We start from the raw sequence: 19,275 nt of genomic DNA, 5'->3' as shown, positions 1-19,275 counted from the left end.
CAGCCTGGAGAAGGCTCCAAGGAGACCTTACAGCAGCCTTCCAGTACTTGAAAGGGGCCTACAGGAAAGCTGGGGAGGGACTTTTCATCAGAGAAGATAGTGATAGGACAAGGGGTAATGGTTTTAAACTGAGAGAGGGGAGATTTAGGTTAGTTATTGGGAAGAAGTTCTTCCCTGTAAGGGTGGTGAGGAACTGGAATGGGTTGCCCAGGGAGGTTGTTGATGCCCCATCCCTGGAGGTTTTTGAGGCCAGATTGGACGATGTTTTGTGTAACCTGGTCTAGGGGCAGGGTTCCCTGCTCATGGCAGGGAGGTTGGAACTAGATAATCTTTAAGGTCCCTGCCAACCTTAATGATTCTATGATTTCTATGAATATAATAATAGTCTGTCCTTAGTCATGGAAATTATTTGAAAGGCTGAAAATTGAAATGTGGTAAAATAAAAATACTGCTTGAGGCAAACAGAATTTTTCAGCCCAAATCGTTAAAGTCTAATTAAATGTTGTGTCTGCTGGTGGAATGCATCAGGTGACTCAACAACAGGTGGTGCCCTTGCCAATGGCACAGAGTGATGGTGGCAGCAGCTTTCCTGTGCCCTTATCAGAGCTGTTGTTTCTCTGCAAGACATGCACTAAAGGATGTTTTTACACATCACGTGCTGTTCCTTTCTTCCTCAGAGGGAGAATGCTGTATTCAGTCTATTGTTTTCGTGACTTCTTTTTCTTCTTTACAGATGGGTGGGGTAGAGCTTGTTTTCGAAATACACTTGCTGCTCTGTGTTAAAGATGGGCAAGACAAGTTCATCTTTGCACTCAGATTTGAAGATGATAGATAATGTTGGGGTTTCTCCTTTAGCTACCCTGTGTTGTTTTTTGTAGCTTGGGTGTCCAGATGCTTGGACAAATCAGTCTGTTTGGAGGCTGACACAAAGACATTGTGCTGTTTGGTTAAGCCCTATGACATCGTGGCTGTTGCTGGTGGCACTGGGTCTTCTTGAAAACCTTTGTGGTGAAGGACCCCCTTGATGTTGTTTAACTTCCTGCGTCTGGGGCCTGGCTGGACTGGTAACGGCTTTTCATTAGTTGCCACAATTAATTCTGTGGGATAAGTCAGGAGATAAAGTTCCCTTTTTTGTACACGGCATGGAGCTGGGAGGTGCTGTCCTTTGCGGATTATCGCAGAGAGCCTTTCCCATAAACATGGCCTGCGTTTGACCCTGAATGACAGGAGCTTCAGAAGGTCCAGGAGTCTTTACCACCCCCTTGGCCTGTCTGCCCTCTGTTACTGACTGCTGGAGGGTCCTTAGGACACTGAATCAGGTCTGCAGCCTTTCTCTCCCACACCTCAATGGAAAATACATCAGGGAGATTGTGAGGGAACCTACAGGGCATGGAGATATCCTGTAAGGTATAAGATACATTTTTTCTGTGTGGTCAGGTTCTGTCACTTTCTTTGGTCAGTAGGACATGTGAATGTGGCAGTGCTGCTATAAGAAACAGGACCCTCCTCCTTCTTACACATCCATGGCTAGTTGTACATACTGGATGGGAGAGCAAGCAATGGAAATCCTCTGCCTGTGCCACAAATTTAATCAATTTGGTTGGTAAATGGAGGAATGGTAGTCCTGTTAAGTTGGACTGTGGGAGCTGTGCATAACGGTGTTTGTTCTATGCTGGCTAACTCATATTGGCCTCAGATTCCTGCCTCTAAGTCAACTAAAAGTACTGTTCTTCACCTGTGTGTCCTTGCCTTTCCAGATTATCCCCTTTTACTGTCTTGCAGTGCCATATAGGCGAGGCACAGGTGACTGGCAGCTTCACCTTTTCAGCATTTATCAAGATACAGAGATTTATCAGAAAGAACAGAATGTCCTTGGAGGGCTGATGCACCTTGGCTGGCAGGGGGGCTACCCCCAGAGAGGGAGCAATCCAGGACACCCACCTCAGGCTCCTGTTCTGAGCCGCCTTCTGGGGAGACTTCTCCATGTTCATGGACTAGGAAGGAGAAACTGGCAGGTGAAACAGGTAGCCTGAGGCCACACAGTGTAACTAATCCCTGCCTCCTTCAAAACAGGAGGAAGTGGGAAAAGCACATTCAAAATAAAACCAGGTGCTGCTGCCTTCCTCTCCCTGATTTTCCCAAGAGGCATTTCAATGGCTTCCAACTTCGCTAGGGCAAGTACCCTGGTTTGTGCTGGCATTCCTTTTCCTGATAAGGCTGAAGTACAGGCTGTACAGAGATAACGGGACAGGGCAGCTCTGCGGGGCGGGAAGGTGCGCAAGTGGAGGGGGCCGGGGCCAGGGCAGCCCCTGGGGTGAGGGGCTGGGGCCGGGGCAGCCGTGTTCCCGGGGCACCGCGCAGCTGCCGTGCAGCTCGGCCTGGGGCTGGTGAGTAAAGCTGCTTCCTCTGGTGCTTGTTGCTGTGGCAGCTCAGCTCACTGGCCTCCTCGGCAGGGTGAAAGGAGCAGCCAGTGTTTCCTCAGTGCTTCTGGCCTCCATCAGCGTTCCCCTGCCCAGGCAGCGCTGAGAGCACCTCCGCGGCTCTGGCCCATGGGCAAGGCCAGGGCACGACTGTGGGAAGCCAGCCCAGCCCGGAGGCCGTGGAGTGGCCTCAGATGGGGGGTGATTTCACAGAGAAAACCAGTGGGGCCTCCTCCATGGTTTCAGTAAAGCCACTGGCATGACTTTTTGCATTAAATCCAGATGGGGAAGGGAAGTGTGAACATCCCTGGGAAGAGAGAAAATTACAAAAGTCAGCCAATTTACAGAAACTGATGTGCGCTTGCACGCTACGTGTGTGGAAGTGTTTGCTGGCAGAAGAGGACTGCCTCGTGGGGCCTGTCTGCTCTGCTGGGCTCTGCTGGGCTCTTCTCTACCTGCCCTGAAGCCCTGGCCACCACTGCCCTGCAGCAGCCTCCTGCCTGCCTGCCCGACCACGCTGCCCTCCCTGCCAGCTCCGGGGCTGCGTGGCCAATCTGCGCTCCTCGGCGCTGCAAACATCTCCTAAGAGCTCTACCAGAAAAACCACAAACCAACGGTGGGCAAATGCAGAAGAAATCTTGTTCTCTCTGTAAGGCGGATGGGTATTTTGGGAATTAGTAGGTGGTTTTGGGGAAGAAGATGGAATTTGTTCACAGAGGTGTGACTACTTTTATGCTAGACTGTCTTAGAATGAGAGACAAGAGACGAGGGAGTTGAGTAACCCTCAGTGCAGCTCCTAAGCACGCTTCCCTTTCAAGAAAAGGGAAGTAGGTTTTTGTATTGCCCTGGAGGAAAGCACTTCCCATACCTGACCACCAGTTCTGCACTGGCGTCACAGCGGGAATTGTGCTAGGAAGTTAGCACACTGGTCTCTGCTTATCAGATACCAAGAAAAAAAAGTGTGTCAACGTTAGTTTTTTCACACAGCTTATGTGTCTGAGAACATGAAGAAACAAGAAACAGCCGATCAGTAACTTGTACACAATGGGAAAACATACAAAAGCAGTAAATAGTAGTTCTGTAGTTAAGACTGCAGAAGGCTATCTCTGCCTGCCTTGTCTGCACAAACCTATGAGTTTAATGTATGGAACAGAGCTATATCAGCCTTGAAAAGAAGCTGGATAAATGTAGATGCCCACACCCAAATGTTAATGCCAAATCCAAGTTTAATCCTCGTATACACAACTCAGGTCCTCTGTTTTGGGCCTGAGAGGTCTGTGCTGCTCAGGTGTGCCCAGGTCTGAATCACTCAGTGCCTTTCCATCTCAGCACTGTTTGCACCCAGAAACTGGATGGTCCAGATCCAGATCCCCTGCCTGGAGTGCTCTTCTGTGGCCACTTGAAGTATAGGGCAAGCCTGTCACTGAAGGCAACTCCATTTCCCTGTTACAGGGGAGAGAGATCTGCTTTTGCAGAACAGATAGAGACATTACTTGGCTAACTCTACCTGATAGGTATGCCAGTGGTGCCCAGGCTGTGGCTGCCCTATGCTTCCCCGCTGCCTCCTAATGGCCCTGCCAGGTGCAGAATGACAACCAGCAGAAGAGGTGGCTGCAGGTGGTACCTAGCTGGCATGGAGCCCTTGCCCACAACAGTGGAGAGCTGCAGCTGTGGCAGAGCTGTTTCATCTCCTTTGGCATGTCTCAGGGAAGAGGCAGTGCCCTGGGAGGTGGCTCAAGAGCTGAGTTTATTTAAGGGTTGAACTTTGTCACTTGCTCTGTAACTCAAGAGGGAGGCAGAAGGGTCCATGGGGAGGGAGTGGCACTTCAGGCATGCTCTTGCATTTAGGCTTCTCTGTCAGGCATGCTCCAGCCTCAGTACACTGAAGGGCTTTGGCTCACCCTCTGAAGAGGTCTAGTCATTCCACATAATATGTCTGGAACCCACCTCACGCTGAGTTTTGGATGCTGTTTTATCATCACATGCTTCAGTTTGTGCCATTGCAATATGAAAACTAAGGGGTGTCTTAACCACTGCTTTAGCTTGCTGAGGAACCAGAGCTTAAATTCATCAAGGCAAAGTAACTAAGAGTATGAGAATTTTACCAAAATCCATGTAGGAGCTGCTTGTGAAACTGCATTTTAATTTCCCCTTTCAGATGTAGTTCTCTGACAATGACTAATGCTGCAGAAGTTTCTGTGCAATGCTCTTCACCATGCTGTGAAGAAGCCTCCATTTCTCTGACCTGTCTATAGCTGGGAATGGAGTGCTTTCACCCCCAAGTTGAAATGGGTCTGGGCAACCTACCTGATTTCTCCTGTACTGCCCAGGAACTCAAGGGAACGCAAATAGCCACATCTCAGGTTTCCCAACATGCAGCTGGCATCTTGACCACATGCATTTTTCCTGACTTGCTTTGAAAATAAATAAATAAATAAATAAATAAATAAATAAATAAACTATTTTTTAACCAAATAAGCATACTCTGTCTGTGTTGTGTAGATTCCTGGTGCGGTTCCTTGACATAAGCAGCAATTAGCTTTATTTTGTGAAATATAATTATGATCTAGAACAGGAGAAGGGCTTGTACGGCTAAATATAGTGGGTTTACTTCCTGAGCCTTGCACATACCATGCTAGTCCAGGCAGACCAAAATCAAAGCTGAGTGAATATGAGAGCAAAAAGGAAATCAGGCAAGGGGACAGGGCAGGAATAGCTTCCTTCCTTGATCTCAAACCCCTTTCTTCCATCAGTAGTCTGCTGAGCCTGCTGGTTTCTCCAAGTGAGACAAAAATCAGTGGATTAAGAGACAAATGTGACCTTTCATTATAAACTTGTTTATGTATTTACATGACAAAACCCTGGATAATGTTATTTTACATATTGATCATATACCCTTAGTTACTTGAGGGATAAGACTTTTTTTTTTTTGCTGTCAGCTTACTTTTCAATGCAAAAATAATTTGCAACCCTCCACTGCACCCCCATAAATATTTTCCACAACAGAGTGTTTGTTTCTGAAAGTCCCAGATGATGACTCATACTGAGTTTAAAAAAAAGGAGAAGCAACATATTTTTAATATTTCAACAATATTCTCTCACAGACAAATGTTCCCCTTCGTTGCACATCATGAAGAGGTGAAAAGGAGCAGAAGGGCTGCACTGAGAAGGACAAAAAAAAGTTATCAAGGATCAAGAGAAACATGTCAGGCTGCAGTATTACACCTACCTTTAGAATTGCCTATGTGTGTGCCAAGAGCAGGCAGCTGAAGGTCTCTTTGTGGAGTTAGTTCCAGGTCACTAGGAAATGAAGTTATGGAACAAATGGATGATTTTAGACCTAAGAAAAGTCTCACATTTTGTATGCAAAAAAACTTCAAAAGACTGGAAGAAGCAAAAATAAATCTGACATTCAAATATTTTTTGCAAGTTACTGGGACAAGATGCTCAAGGAAGCATAGTGGAGGGAAATGGGTAGAAATCAAGACATGTTAAAATATGTTTCTTATTCTACAGTCTTGGCTTTTTTTGTGAGCTTACTTGATTCAAAAGTTGTTTGTGAGTATTTTACAGATGGATGAGCTGTTTATCCAAAATGCAAAATGCTTAGCCAGACGGCCTCACATCTGGATTAGTCTGCAGCACAAACCAGAAAAGGGTAGTTGCATTTTTAAGCAGCTGCTGTATGTAGCAGACCTTAAGTGGGTGATGCTTACTGAAGACATTTATATCAATACAACTTTGAATGTTATTTATTTCTCTACTTCTGACAAGCTGCAGAGTTCTGATGGAAACATTGCAGAATGTTTGGGTGTCTGATTTTCTTTATCTCAGTCACAATGGAAACTTATTGCCTGATTGCATGCAGTGGTATTGGGAAACCAAAACCCAGTTAAAAACCGAATAATAGGAGTTCAATGTGATAATTATATAACACCAGTTCTCACAAACACTGATAATGTGCTGATGCCCCTTATCCAAAATCTTGTCTCAATCTAAAAGGAAAATTGAAACTTTTTAGAAGATAGTATTTTAAAAATGCCTTCTATGAGCCATCCTTCCTTACCTTCATCCATGTTGATAATTAACTGAGTTAATTTCATTTCATATGGAGAAAAAAAAAAAAAGAAGAAATCTGTTCCTCAGCCCAACTGTGCAGCACTGTAAAACTGTGTTTACATAGGCTATATTCTTTCAGCAGCTATTTATATTTTTGGCACAAGCTGCCTTTCATCTACACACTATTTATTTATTTATTTGTTTTCTTTATCTTGTAATTTATTCTGTTGGTTTTTAGTAACTCTTGGAAGCAATATTACTTTATTTTGGAATGCCTTGTACTGCCACAATATTAATGCAGACAAATACATTAGCTGCTTCAGAGAGTTCCCATCCTGCAAGGCACATAAAATGCATGGCTTTAGATCTGCATCAGGCAGCTTACTCCTACTGCTTCATGGCTAAATGGTCTGAAATGGCTTCACTGAGCCAAAAATATTTTCTGAAAAGGACTTGGATTCAATTTCTCTGCCTCTGGAGCCAGTTTTGAGGCTGCTGAGGAACCCACTGCTGATGTCTCTGATTGAGGAGCAGACAGCCCACTGCTATGCCAGGGCCCTTCAGCAGTTTCAGGAATATGGAACAGGAGTGCCTTCCTTCAGTCTGATTGCCTGAGCCTCCAAAGCAGACAACCTCTTGTGCTTAGAGATCCTGAGTGTAGACCATAGACTTGCCACTTGAAATCTCTTAACTATCATCAGAGCTTTGCTTTCAGTGTTGTGGTAGTAAAATTGGAAGTGACAGGTGTTCAAGTTGTCTATGCTGGGAAAGGCAGGAATCTCCATGCTTGTGGTCCCTCCTCTTGCTTGGCCTCCTTGTGCTGGCAGAAGAGAGGACATGTAAGCTAGTAAAATGATACTGGTCAATCCTAACCAATGCTACTGGGGAATCCTCCCTGAATTACAACGAATCCCTATATACCACCGTTAAATCAATCCAAAAGTGCCTGCCTTGGGTTTTGCACAAGATCAATTAAACATGTATACTCTTTTTTTTTTTTTTTTTTTTTTTTTTTTTTAAGGCAGGGCCATATTCCAGCTCGCATAAAGTCCCACTCAAGCTACTGGAGTGTGAATTGCAGGGAGCACTGCCGGGCACTTGTCAATCTACTCCTTTTCTCCTCGTATGTGTGGGAGTCACTGGGCTGTGGCTGCAGGAGCAGCAGAGTGCAAAGAGAAAGCTTTCTGAAGTTGGAGGTTTTGCCCCCATCCCCCTTCTTCAAGGTTTTTACATCTGCTCCCATAATCACCAAAGAAAGAAATACATATACACTCATATACCAACCCACAGCAGAACCCACACAGGCAGAGCTGAGGAGCTCTCACCAGGAAGCTGACTTCCCCTAAACCGCTCTGCTGTTTCTCATCACACTACATCTGGGTCTGCTGTCGCTGCTGCCTCCGGATGAGCTAGACCCAGCTGGCAGGACGAATTTGGCCTGTATGTCTAGTGATCTCTGGTTAGCTCTTGAGATTTTGTGTGATTTTTGTTTGTTTGGGAGCTTTTTTGTTTCTTTCTTTTTTCTCAGTAACATCATTGCTCTAATCTGCTAAAATTGAAGTCCATCTGAAAAAGCCAAGAGCACAGAATGCCTTTTTTTTCTTCCCCTATCTCAGCCTGAATAGTTGACTTCCATAACGTTTCTTTCTAACAGCCGCTCTCAGCTTCCTGCATCTGGTGAGTTCTTTGCTTATTCTTTTTCTTTTTCTAAATGTAAATTTATATTCTGAATCAAATGCAGTATATTTAGTTTTACTTTTATTAATAAGTTTGTTAAATGTATTCGCATAATTGGTTTTACTTTTAACATCATCTGTTCAATACTCAATACTGTGATATCCTGTTCAACAGTGGTCTAATCCTGTCCCAGGTCATATATCTTCCAGATTTTCATTTGTTTCAGAATTTGTTTCCACTGTAGCATAAAAAGGCCTTGTCTAAGATATAAAGAAAGGAGAGAAAATGGTAATTACTCTAAATAATGGTGGGTCTGATTCTGATCCCCTTTGCTGCTGTATGAACTAGGAACCCAGGAGAGACAGGCATGTATAAACCTGCAATACCTCAAAGAATGGCTTTCTTCCCCATTTGTGATGTACGCAATGATTACGAGAAAGTCTTCGGCTTCATCTTAAATGTTCCCAAGAAAATTCAGGTGAAGATTTTATTGTGGGAATTTGAGAAAGGTGAAATTTAGGTCCTTAGGACTGAAGTGAGATTAAAAGTATTTCTAATTTGCTGACATACCTGTCGCAGGCTTCAGCAGCTGCCTGGCCCCACTAGGTCTGACAAGCACCTCTGCCACCTTAAGAGACAGAAGAGATTTGTTTGCCATCTAAATGGCGATGGCTGTAACTCCTTGCTTTCATCTCACCCCCATGGCTTCTTCTCCTCTGCTTTCTGAGCCAACTGTGGTATGATCATGGTGTGGGATCCCCTTAGAAAGCAGTAGGAAAGTGTGTGCATTTGTGCACGTGTGCACACCCATTTCTAGATTCTGCTTACAAAACCTGCATCTTGCAGTGCTCTACTGGCAGTGGGGTGGTCTTGTCACGTTACCCATGAGAGGTGCTGTGCTGGTTTTGACACTAAAAGGTGAATGAGGAGGGAGCACACAGAGGCTGGAACCATCCCTTTGACACAAGTCCTAGAAAAAAATTGGAATTTGGCTTTAAGGTTTTCTAACTTCTTCTTTCAGCTGTGTTTCCACCTATAAATGAGGGAGGAGTGTGGCCACAACATCTCAAGGAGGTCAGCTTTAACACTGGATTTATCCTGAAGAAAATACTTGCAGAGGAAAAAGGTAGGATGAATGAGATTAGATACTTGTTAGTATGTAGATCTGTCAGCATTTTTTGGTGTCTGTACGTGCTCATTGGCTGCTGTTGTCAGAATAAGGTGGGACTGTGCATTGATGCTTTGTATTTCACATTTCCAGACTCCACCATCAGTGGATGTTAACAAATGTTCCAGAAGAAAAGACCATACACATGTATTTACCTGACTTTAGAACATGTTTTAATCTCCTTTTTCAGAGACAGGTCTGAAGATGCATCACACAAGTGAAGTCTCAGTTACCAGAGAAAGTGGGTGCAGACTTGGTGTGAATACCATGTTTGAGACTTGGACAGTAACAGCAGGGTGGAAAAAACCCATGTGCACTTGCTTCCTGCTAAATTGAGAGAGTGGGCCTTGGTAGGGTGTCATATCAAGCTATATATTCACTGTATTAGGTGCTGCTACAAACCAGGAAAAATAGTAGTTTTGTAGTTTTCAGCCTAGAGAAGGCTCCAAGGCTCCGGAGAGACCTTACAGCAGCCTTCCAGTACTTGAAAGGGGCCTACAGGAAAGCTGGGGAGGGACTTTTCATCAGAGAAGATAGTGATAGGACAAGGGGTAATGGTTTTAAACTGAGAGAGGGGAGATTTAGGTTAGTTATTGGGAAGAAGTTCTTCACTGTAAGGGTGGTGAGGAACTGGAATGGGTTGCCCAGGGAGGTTGTTGATGCCCCATCCCTGGAGGTTTTTGAGGCCAGATCGGACGATGTTTTGTGTAACCTGGTCTAGGGGCAGGGTTCCCTGCTCACGGCAGGGAGGTTGGAACTAGATAATCTTTAAGGTCCCTGCCAACCTTAATGATTCTATGATTCTATTATTTATAATGAATCTGTGTATTTATAAGTGATCTGTATTTGCTATCTAAGTTCCAAAGCAAAGAAGTAAAATTTTTTACATGGACTTGATTCTCATGTATAGCAAGACAAATTCATAGTCCTCCAGCAGGGCAAAGTGGCTGTAAATTACTGTCATTTAATCTCATCTTGAGGGAGTTTTACCGTCCCAAAGCTGTGTGAGTTGGCCTCATGGCAGAAGTGTGATTGCCTGTATAGAAGACAGTCCCTGTGTCTCCGTGCAGTACAGTAAAACCATGAAGTTGGAGCTATACTTCCAGAAAGTTACCAAAAATACTTTTCCAGCCTGGTAACCAGCTTTCTCAAGGACACGTTTATATGTACAAGTTTAACTGGTTCTGGCTTAGGTACTCCACTGGGAGTGTGAATTTGGGGATGAGAGGAAAGCAGTCTCCCTGCTGCATAGACCTCCCTGCAGTGACTGAGACACTGATGCAGAAGCTGTATCAGCTGATAACAGCTGCTGGTGCCAGTGATATTATGGAGGTAATCTCATGTGCAGCAAGGGGCAAGCCATATGGATCCTTAGAGATGTAAGTGGACGCTTTGCAATACACCCAGGGCACGTAGGAAATGAGCAGAAGCTGTGGTTTCAGTCTCGCAGACAGCGCCTCTGCCCTGTCTTGTAGAGCAGTGGGGCTGCACCAGCGGAAGCTCCTGACACTTTATGATAACCAGCCCAGAGGACACCCAGGCAGAGAGATGAAATTCTGCTGTTTCTGCTTTTGCTTTTGCTGTGCAGCTCTAGATGCACAGCAGCAGTTGGGTTAGGAGCTTTAAGGGAAAAATATTTTCAATCTAAATACCTCTTTTCTCTAATGCAAACACTCCCCATTTTCTTTGTAAGATGTCAGTGGTTTGATTCTATAGTTTTGTTAAGAAACAGTTGAATGTTACTGAATGCACCGTTGAAGTGATTAATTCTATTTGGCAATGACCATACAAAGAACAATTGCAGAATTGTTTATAGTGCTTTTGACTATGATTTGAAAAGAAATAAGTAGCTGTGAAACATGCCTGTTTCAAAGTCTTAATGTGACATTACAGGCACCACACTACATAGCTTAACATGATTTCTAAATCAGGTTCTCACTTTTTGGCCAGCAGTGTGTGGTTTTATTAAATCAGCATTTTTCAACTGTTTCCACGCTATGAGCATAGTTTACAGCTGAAAAATGTCCTGGGATAACCCTGGCATAGTAATTAAGAAACAAAGTTGGCTGCAGCTGTCTCAAGCCCACTATTAAAGCATTACTGCTTCAAAATACTGGACAGGATCACACAAATACAACATAGCCGTGTAACAACCAAATTAGTGGGCTGTAGCCTACCATTAGCTCTTCTCCACAAAACCGAATACAGTTTAATGTGCACTTTGCAGAATTTAGTTGTGCTTCAATTCTTCTATCAGTGAAGAACTGGAAAACTTTCCTAATTCACCAAAAATGTTGGTCTACAGTGGGAGGGGTGACATCTGGAGCCAGCAAAAGCTGTAATGCATCAGTGAGTGTGAGCGCTGGAAGTCATGGGTACAAAACCTTAGTGTATTGGGTCTAAAACAAGCAGCTGCTGAAGTAGTGGGGAGTAATAGTCCCAGCAGTCACGTTCTGCTGGAGGTTGTGCCAGAGGATTTGCAACCACTGCTGCCATGGCAGTTGGAGGATAACTGGGAACACTGTTTGAGCACTTACTGTGTGCACTTGTTCCTTACAGGGCAGGTACAGGAGTATTTGCTTGTGCCTGGCCTCAGGCATGGCTGTGCCCTGCTTTCTTGCAGATTCTTTGACCTTTCCCGCCCTGCGCAATCACTTGCTGCTGTGTCTGTGTCATACTTCTTTTGCACAGGGAACCGCATCTGTTCTTTGGTAACAGAGGCCAAGGAGAAGTGTAAATTCCTCAGGGATGATGATGGGGTTGAACTTGGCATGCTTGTCTTTACCTGATTAAATGTATGAACCCGCTTGAAACCACATGAGGATTCTCCTATGGGTTGGGGTTTCCCCAGCAAGGGGCCGTGGTGACTTATTGCATAGGAAGGACCCAGCACATGTGCTGGAAAGGGAGCGAACAAACACCTCTTCTGGCAGAAGCTGGCACGAAGGGCTGTGGCTACACATGATGCTGCTTGTCACACACAAGTGTGAGCATGGAGTACTAGTCTCAATAATTGACACTTGCCTGGTTTGAGGATGTACTGCCTGGTGGTATCTCTTTTCCTCATGAATGACAGTGTGTTGCTTTTGAAGGTTACCCTGGTTTATGTCAAACTATGGATAAGACTGGCTCTCCTAGTATAAAAGCATGAGACCAAGACCCCTGTGTAGATAGGGATCTGTTTTGGTTGTCTCCTGTGCACACCATCACTGAAAGAATATGAAACGTCTCATTCTAGCAAAAAAAACATTCTTTCCTTTTGGAGACAGCCATGCCAGGGGAGACACAGTTTGCAGCTTGCCTTTTTTTTTTTTTTTTTTTAATAAATGAGTGTGCTTAAAAACTAGTAAAGTCTTTAGAGTTCAAGGATATTGAATTAATGACACTGAATTATCTGTTAACTTCCTCTCATCATCTGTGTGCTTATGTTTTTCTCATTACAAAAATACATCCTAGAACATCCCTCATGTAATTTCCTTTGTTCCCATCAATTTAAATGCAGGTTTTTAATTCATGTATTGTTCATTGGAGTTTTAGCTCTGGATGAAAAGCTGTTGGGTAAAATATCTCTGAGTTTGAGTCAAGTCCACCAGGATTAAAAAATAAAGCATGGGAAACGTTCCCATAGTGCTCTCCTAAGATGTCCCTCTTTTCATATATGTGATCATTTTCATGCAAAATATGTAAAAATCAGGAAAAAATCAAGGAAAACTTTCTGTGCTTCCCACTGAAAAACAGAAAGTCTGCATTAGGAATTACTGTAGCATGAGGATTTGCATGATCTTTAAACAAAGTGAAAGCCAAATAGATGTCTGCTTTAAGTATCTGAAATGGCTTCTCAAAATACTGAACTGATTTACATATGACTCTCGGATGTAAAGAGTAGAGGCTTTTTTCCTCTTAACCTAGTCCATATACCCAGTGCTGCCTGCAGTACTATATGTTTTATATTAAAATGACAAGAGATTAAGGTTATACTGGAATTGGAAAAAAGTAAATGAAAACAGACCCTGAAATATATATTCTGCTCTGGCATATAGTTGGTGTAGGATATAAATCAATGTAAAAACTGAACTACCAGGTATAACTCGTGCTAATTCCAGAAAATAAAAATAAAAAAAACCAAACCATAGAAATCCTGACAGCATGTTAATTTGAAATTGGGCTTTAATTATAACTATGCATAGGATGTATGCAATTTGATGTAGGCAAGTTGGCATGCCCATTTATTGTGTTTACTTTAATTTGCTACATTTATGGAACACTAGGGAGGCTACATAGTGAAAAAAATATTTTCTACCTGTCTTGCAAATATGTATTAACTCTTATTTTATCCTTGTGTGGGTGCAGTGCATGAGTACTGAGTTGTGGGATAGACCGTGGAAGGCAACTCTTTTTTAGTTTATAAAACAAATTAAAAAGATAAAGTCCTTAGATCAAGAAATGCAGGAAAAGTTGTGATAATCTTATGTTTTGTATTGCACCTTCTTCTTGCAAAGTGATTGAAATTATTTCCAGTCAAGCCCTCAAATTTTTAAACATTTTAATGTACATGTGTGCACACACAAAATTCAATAATTAACTTAAAAAGATGGCAGTTTCCCTCTGGCTGACATCTAGACTAAGATTTTAAACAGCCTAATATATACAGAGACAAGAGAAAGCTTTTTGTTGCTAGCAATTATAAGGGGAAAAGTTAAAATTATCAGCCCGTTTCTCTGTGTAATAAAATAAATAACCAACCAAAGTATTTTCTTACTTTTTCTAGCTTTGCTCATTAACTCAAGAAGTTTAACATTCATCACAGCAAAACTGAAGGGACATGCAGTAAATACATGTTCTTCACAAATTAAAAAGTCAATATGTTTTAAAAAGGAGTCATTATTTTGAATCGTTTGATCAACTGAAGCATCAATGTTTGCTGCTCAACACACCCATTCATTCCAAACATTTTATTCTTATTGCAAAATATGCAAAAATAATCTTCCTCCAAACACTGGATAATTCTGTTCTAACTAATATTGTCCTCCTCCACCCTCACCTCTCACTAAAATCAAACTTATGCAAATACATAACTTAAAGAACATGAAGAACCTCCTTCTCCTCACCTGGAGTAAAGTCTGGGCTTGAGAATCTCCTTATTTTGTGGTAGGCATTTTATAAAACCAGTGCAGTTAAACCTAAGCAAACCTCTGAAAGTAACCTTGGAGACCTTGCGAGGAATCTGTGGAACACAGTGGAGAAATGATAGGACAATTTTACGATTTAATTTAACTGGGAAGGAGGTTACATCACCTGCATCATTCATATATTAGCTATACTATTAGTATTGATTGTTTGTTAGTGTTTAAGGAACCCAGTAAAGAAGATCAGGTCCTGTGCAAAGTAGTGAGAGGACCGTGGTCCTACCCCAGGTTAGAGCTGAAACACCCTGCAGTCAGCTCCTTTCACTGCAGGGGGATTGACCTGGGCTCCGAAAGAGACCAGAGACTTTTGCCAGTAAAGTCAAGGGTGTATGTGGCGTTGCCAAGTTGTTAGTTTTGACGTTTTACCAAGTTATGCATCTCTGCTACTTCATATAAATCCATGCATCTCCTTAAAAACAAGTAATTTTAACATATTGTAAAGTTGTGCCTAAAAAATCTAAGGGCTGCATGGGCAGTAGAAAAGTAATTTTTTACAATGCGTGACTGTAATTTATGTGTATATGTAAGACTAAATGACTTAGTTATATACCTTTGTTATTGAAAATCCAGAATGAGCACAGCAGTCATTTCTGCTCATGTATACACTTGTATACACTCGTGTACACTGGTACCTGTATGTAGAAGTAAAGTAATTTAAAGACCACAGTAATTTCAATATTGTATATGCAAAATATGTATGCAAGTTTTCAAATGATGGTAAGATATCTTACACTGGATAAGCATATGCTTTGTATAGCAATCTGTAGCAAGACTTCTGCAAGTGAATATCAGTGTATGTATATATACCTGTCTATGTATGTATGTAGACTTACAAACACATGCATGTACATATAGATATAATATTTTTGTACGTGGATGTACAGATTAATTATTGCAATAGTTATGTTTTGAAATATACACTGATTTGTTTTCGATAGTTTTGCACATATATATATATGCGTATACCCTTCTATGCATCCAGTCTAGCACATAATGTATAATCTGCAGGAAATTACAAATGCTTGTTTGAAAATAACAAATATTACTTGTGTATGAATGGGAAATGGATGCTTCATGATGATTAAGCCTGTATCTGCAGGTGGTCAAAAAATCCCCAAAGAGGGAAAGCTCCAGACTTTCTGGAAATAGAACACAATCATTGTTGGAGTTTGTAAATAAAAGATGACTTCACATTTTGTGAAGCAAAAAAATTAAGGAGAATTTGAAGAGTTAAACCTGTAAAAAGAAAATCTAGAAAAATACATTGTAAGTACTTTTTTGATTTGTCTCAAACTTCAAGAAAGTTGAACTGTGATAAAGGAGGATGTAGCATGAAAAATTTGAAGTGGTTTAGGGCTCAAAGCTGCAAACATTTCCACATGTGAATAATTCTACACACACAGTAGTCTCATTGAAGTCAATTACTGAAGTACCATGCATCTTATAATAATCAATCCTTCAGTTTGACTAGAGTGCTGTTAGACTTGGGTAGAAATTTGCTTTTGAACTGGGAGTCCATTTTGACAGAGTGACTTCTCATAGGTATGTGTGGTAGTGCTATGGTCAGTGCCTAACGCTTCATCCATCTTTATCTGCAAGCATATCTGCATCCCTGTCTGCACCCAGAAGCGTGTCAGTGATGAATATATATATACATGTGAATATATATATGTATTTGTGTGAGTGTGCATGTGTACAAAAACAGACACTATGAAAGAACACAAACGGACAGATGGTTGGTGAACTTCTGTCCTCGAACATACACGTATGATATTTGCACACCAGCCGCTCCATGTGCTGCTGTATTTGTGGTGAGACTGAAGAAGAATTTCTTCTCTGTTTAAAAGCAGAGAAGAATTATCACAGGGAAGGGTGGGAAGGGAAGGTGACATACCCAGTATCTTGCAGAAAGAAAATGCTAGGTAAGTGCAAGGGCACGTGTCACATTTTGGGCACAACATACCGCTCCATTTCTGTGGACTTTGGAGGATATTGGATCAGACTGAGAACAGAACATGAGCTGATTCTCTGTAAAGGGGTTACTTTCCTACACTTGATTTACCCAAATTTTAATTTAGAGAGGATGCAACGTTTATACTGAAAATGAGTCACTTTTAAAAATGCCATCTGGTGCCATGAATACCACTTAGTCTGTACTTTACCGTGTTGTGCCATACACATGTGGAGAAAAATTACTTCAGACTCATGACATAGATTTTGAAGCAGGTATTTAGCACTGCCAGATCTCACTGACTTCTACTGAGTTTAGGGTCTTGGATCAATACCTGAGTGTCTTACAGACTTATTGTTAATTTTTGAAGTGGTTCTAATAATTTGTGTTTATGTTTAATGTGTAAGAAGCTGAATCAAGGTGTGATTAGTCAGAGATAAAGGGTTCTTGAAGAAAAAGTAAATATTTATTTTGTCTAATTGGGTAATTGAAATGAGAGTTAAATACTTTTTCTCAGGGACTATAATAAATTGCATAGATCTTTAGATATGTTGTTGTCCATTGCATTTATGTATTTTAATTATACCTACTATTACTAAAGTAACGAGCCAGCAATTTTATTTAAGATATTTAATTATACAGCTTTATATGTATGTGCAGTGTGTAAGCATCTTTGTAAATATATACATTTTCTTATATGGAAACTTTCATCCCTTTACTAGGACTTCACGCCTCATTTCATCTGGTAATAGCATTAGCCTGTATTTGTTGTCATTTTATGGAAAAATTACCCAGTATCAATATGAGGGAATTAAATCTGATTAACATTTAAATCTGATTACTTGAGTTCCCTTGTTAATAAAAAGTTGGCAAGACAATGGAATATTTGATCAGAAATCCTTTTCTTCAGTTTCAGTTGTTAAAACTGCTGAAGAAAGAAACTGAGGTTCAACTTTTCAGGTTTTGTCTGATCAATAAGTGACTTTTTGCAAAGGCCTTTAAAAAAGTGGTTGTTAATTTTCTTGAAATTTCACTAATTAGAAATGAAAAATAATTAATATTCTATTTTTTCAAACCAAAGCACTGAAATTTGAAAACAGGAACAGGATTTCGGTTTGGTGAATAAGGAATTGAAAGAAAAATTTCTAAGTTGTTGTGTCTGCAATTTTTTTAATGCTAGAAGATTGTTTTTGAGATGACAAGATATCTTGGCTTTGAAAATACGGTTTCATTGCATGTTGCTTGCTCATCTAACCTTAGGAGGCCATTGAAGGTATGATTGCACTTAAGGATAAAGCTTCTAGGCATCCTCTCAATCCTTTAAAATACAAAAACACGTTGAGAGATAGCCTGGCAACTAGTCTATCGGTGTCATGAATGTACCAGAGAGCTGAATCATTCTGCCAGTGAAATAACCTACCGCTTGCTCTTGGACCAGGGAATGAAGATGGTGCCTGTGGTAGCCTGCTTGGAAAGTGAGTTGAATGCAGATTTTTTGGTGGAGTAGTTTGCGGAAAAGATGCATCTTTTTGCAAAAGTGCAGACTGTGAGCCAGTTCTTCATGTATTTGCACCACCACTGAATATCACTATGGACTGAAAGAAATACTGACACTGTCTGAGACGGGGGCAGGCTATTTCCTAGACTGGCAAGACAGGGCCACTTAGTGCTATAGATCAAAATTGTCTTAAAATGAGATTAAAAACCAGGAGGCAACTAACACAAATGTCAGACCATTGGCTTAATGAATGCATGATAGGAAATGTTGCAGCAAGAGGCCATTTGCTTGCGGACCAGCTGTAGTCTCCAGACAGACTACAGCTGACGTATTAGTTTCCAGTGGCCCCGTGTTGTGGCAGCAAAGGCCCATGCAACAGCCTGGAGGTTTGTATCTGAAAGGAGCCATGGAGTTGAAAACTAGGTAGTATGACCTTGGCATACCAGCCTGGTAATCTAGCTGAGCATCCACACTGGATTCACAATGGCCACAGTGTCTCCGTTACATGGGCCATCTGTCTCCCTGCTGCGTCTTCTGGGTGCTGCCCCTAACCAGGCAACAGCATCTCTGCCCTGTCTTGATTTCCTGGCAGCTTTCCTCCTCACTCTCATTCTGCTCACAGGAGTCGTTCTCAGGCCCTGTCCATGCCCTGCAGTGCCCACTGCATCCATGGAGGGGAAGGTGTAAAGTTACGTGTGGTTCTGGCCAGTGAGGGCGGTCTCCATGTTTTCCTTCCTGTCCTTGAGAGCTTCTGAGAGATGCAAGGAAAGTTTCTATGCATCTGCAGTGCACTTAGAAAGAGCAATGATTACAATCAACACAAGACAGAAAAACTGAAGGCCTTGTTTTGCAGACTCCAGGTCCGCTTGAGGTGGGACTTACAGGAGTAATGCGGGCAGGAAAGGACAGTATGTGCATTCAAGCACTGCATAGCAAGTGGAATTCTCTCCACTGGTTTTCAACTTTTTATATTAATATAAAGATTTTTATTTCCTCACAATGTCAGGTCTCTTCAAGAGCTAGTGTACACAGTGCTCAGACTGAAAAACGAGCCTGGTCTTACCCTGGTATCAACAGGAACTGCATTGAGATACAACTGTGGCAGGGACTGGATAAGGGCAATTATAGTTAGCATGTAAATTTCTTTAACTTTATGAAGCATTTTGTGACTGCCTGATCTAAAAAGCCCATTGTGCTGCCTGCGTGGTTTGTTTATGTATTAACTAATTCCTTCCAAATACCAGCCTACCCAAGGGTGCACTATCAATATCCATTATATGTTTTGAAATGAGGAGTTCCTAACTCTTTTTATTTTC

The sequence above is a fragment of the Apus apus genome, chromosome 4 (assembly GCF_020740795.1).
Source record: "Apus apus isolate bApuApu2 chromosome 4, bApuApu2.pri.cur, whole genome shotgun sequence".
NCBI lineage: Eukaryota > Metazoa > Chordata > Aves > Apodiformes > Apodidae > Apus > Apus apus.
Note: the sequence above shows the minus strand (reverse complement) of the source record.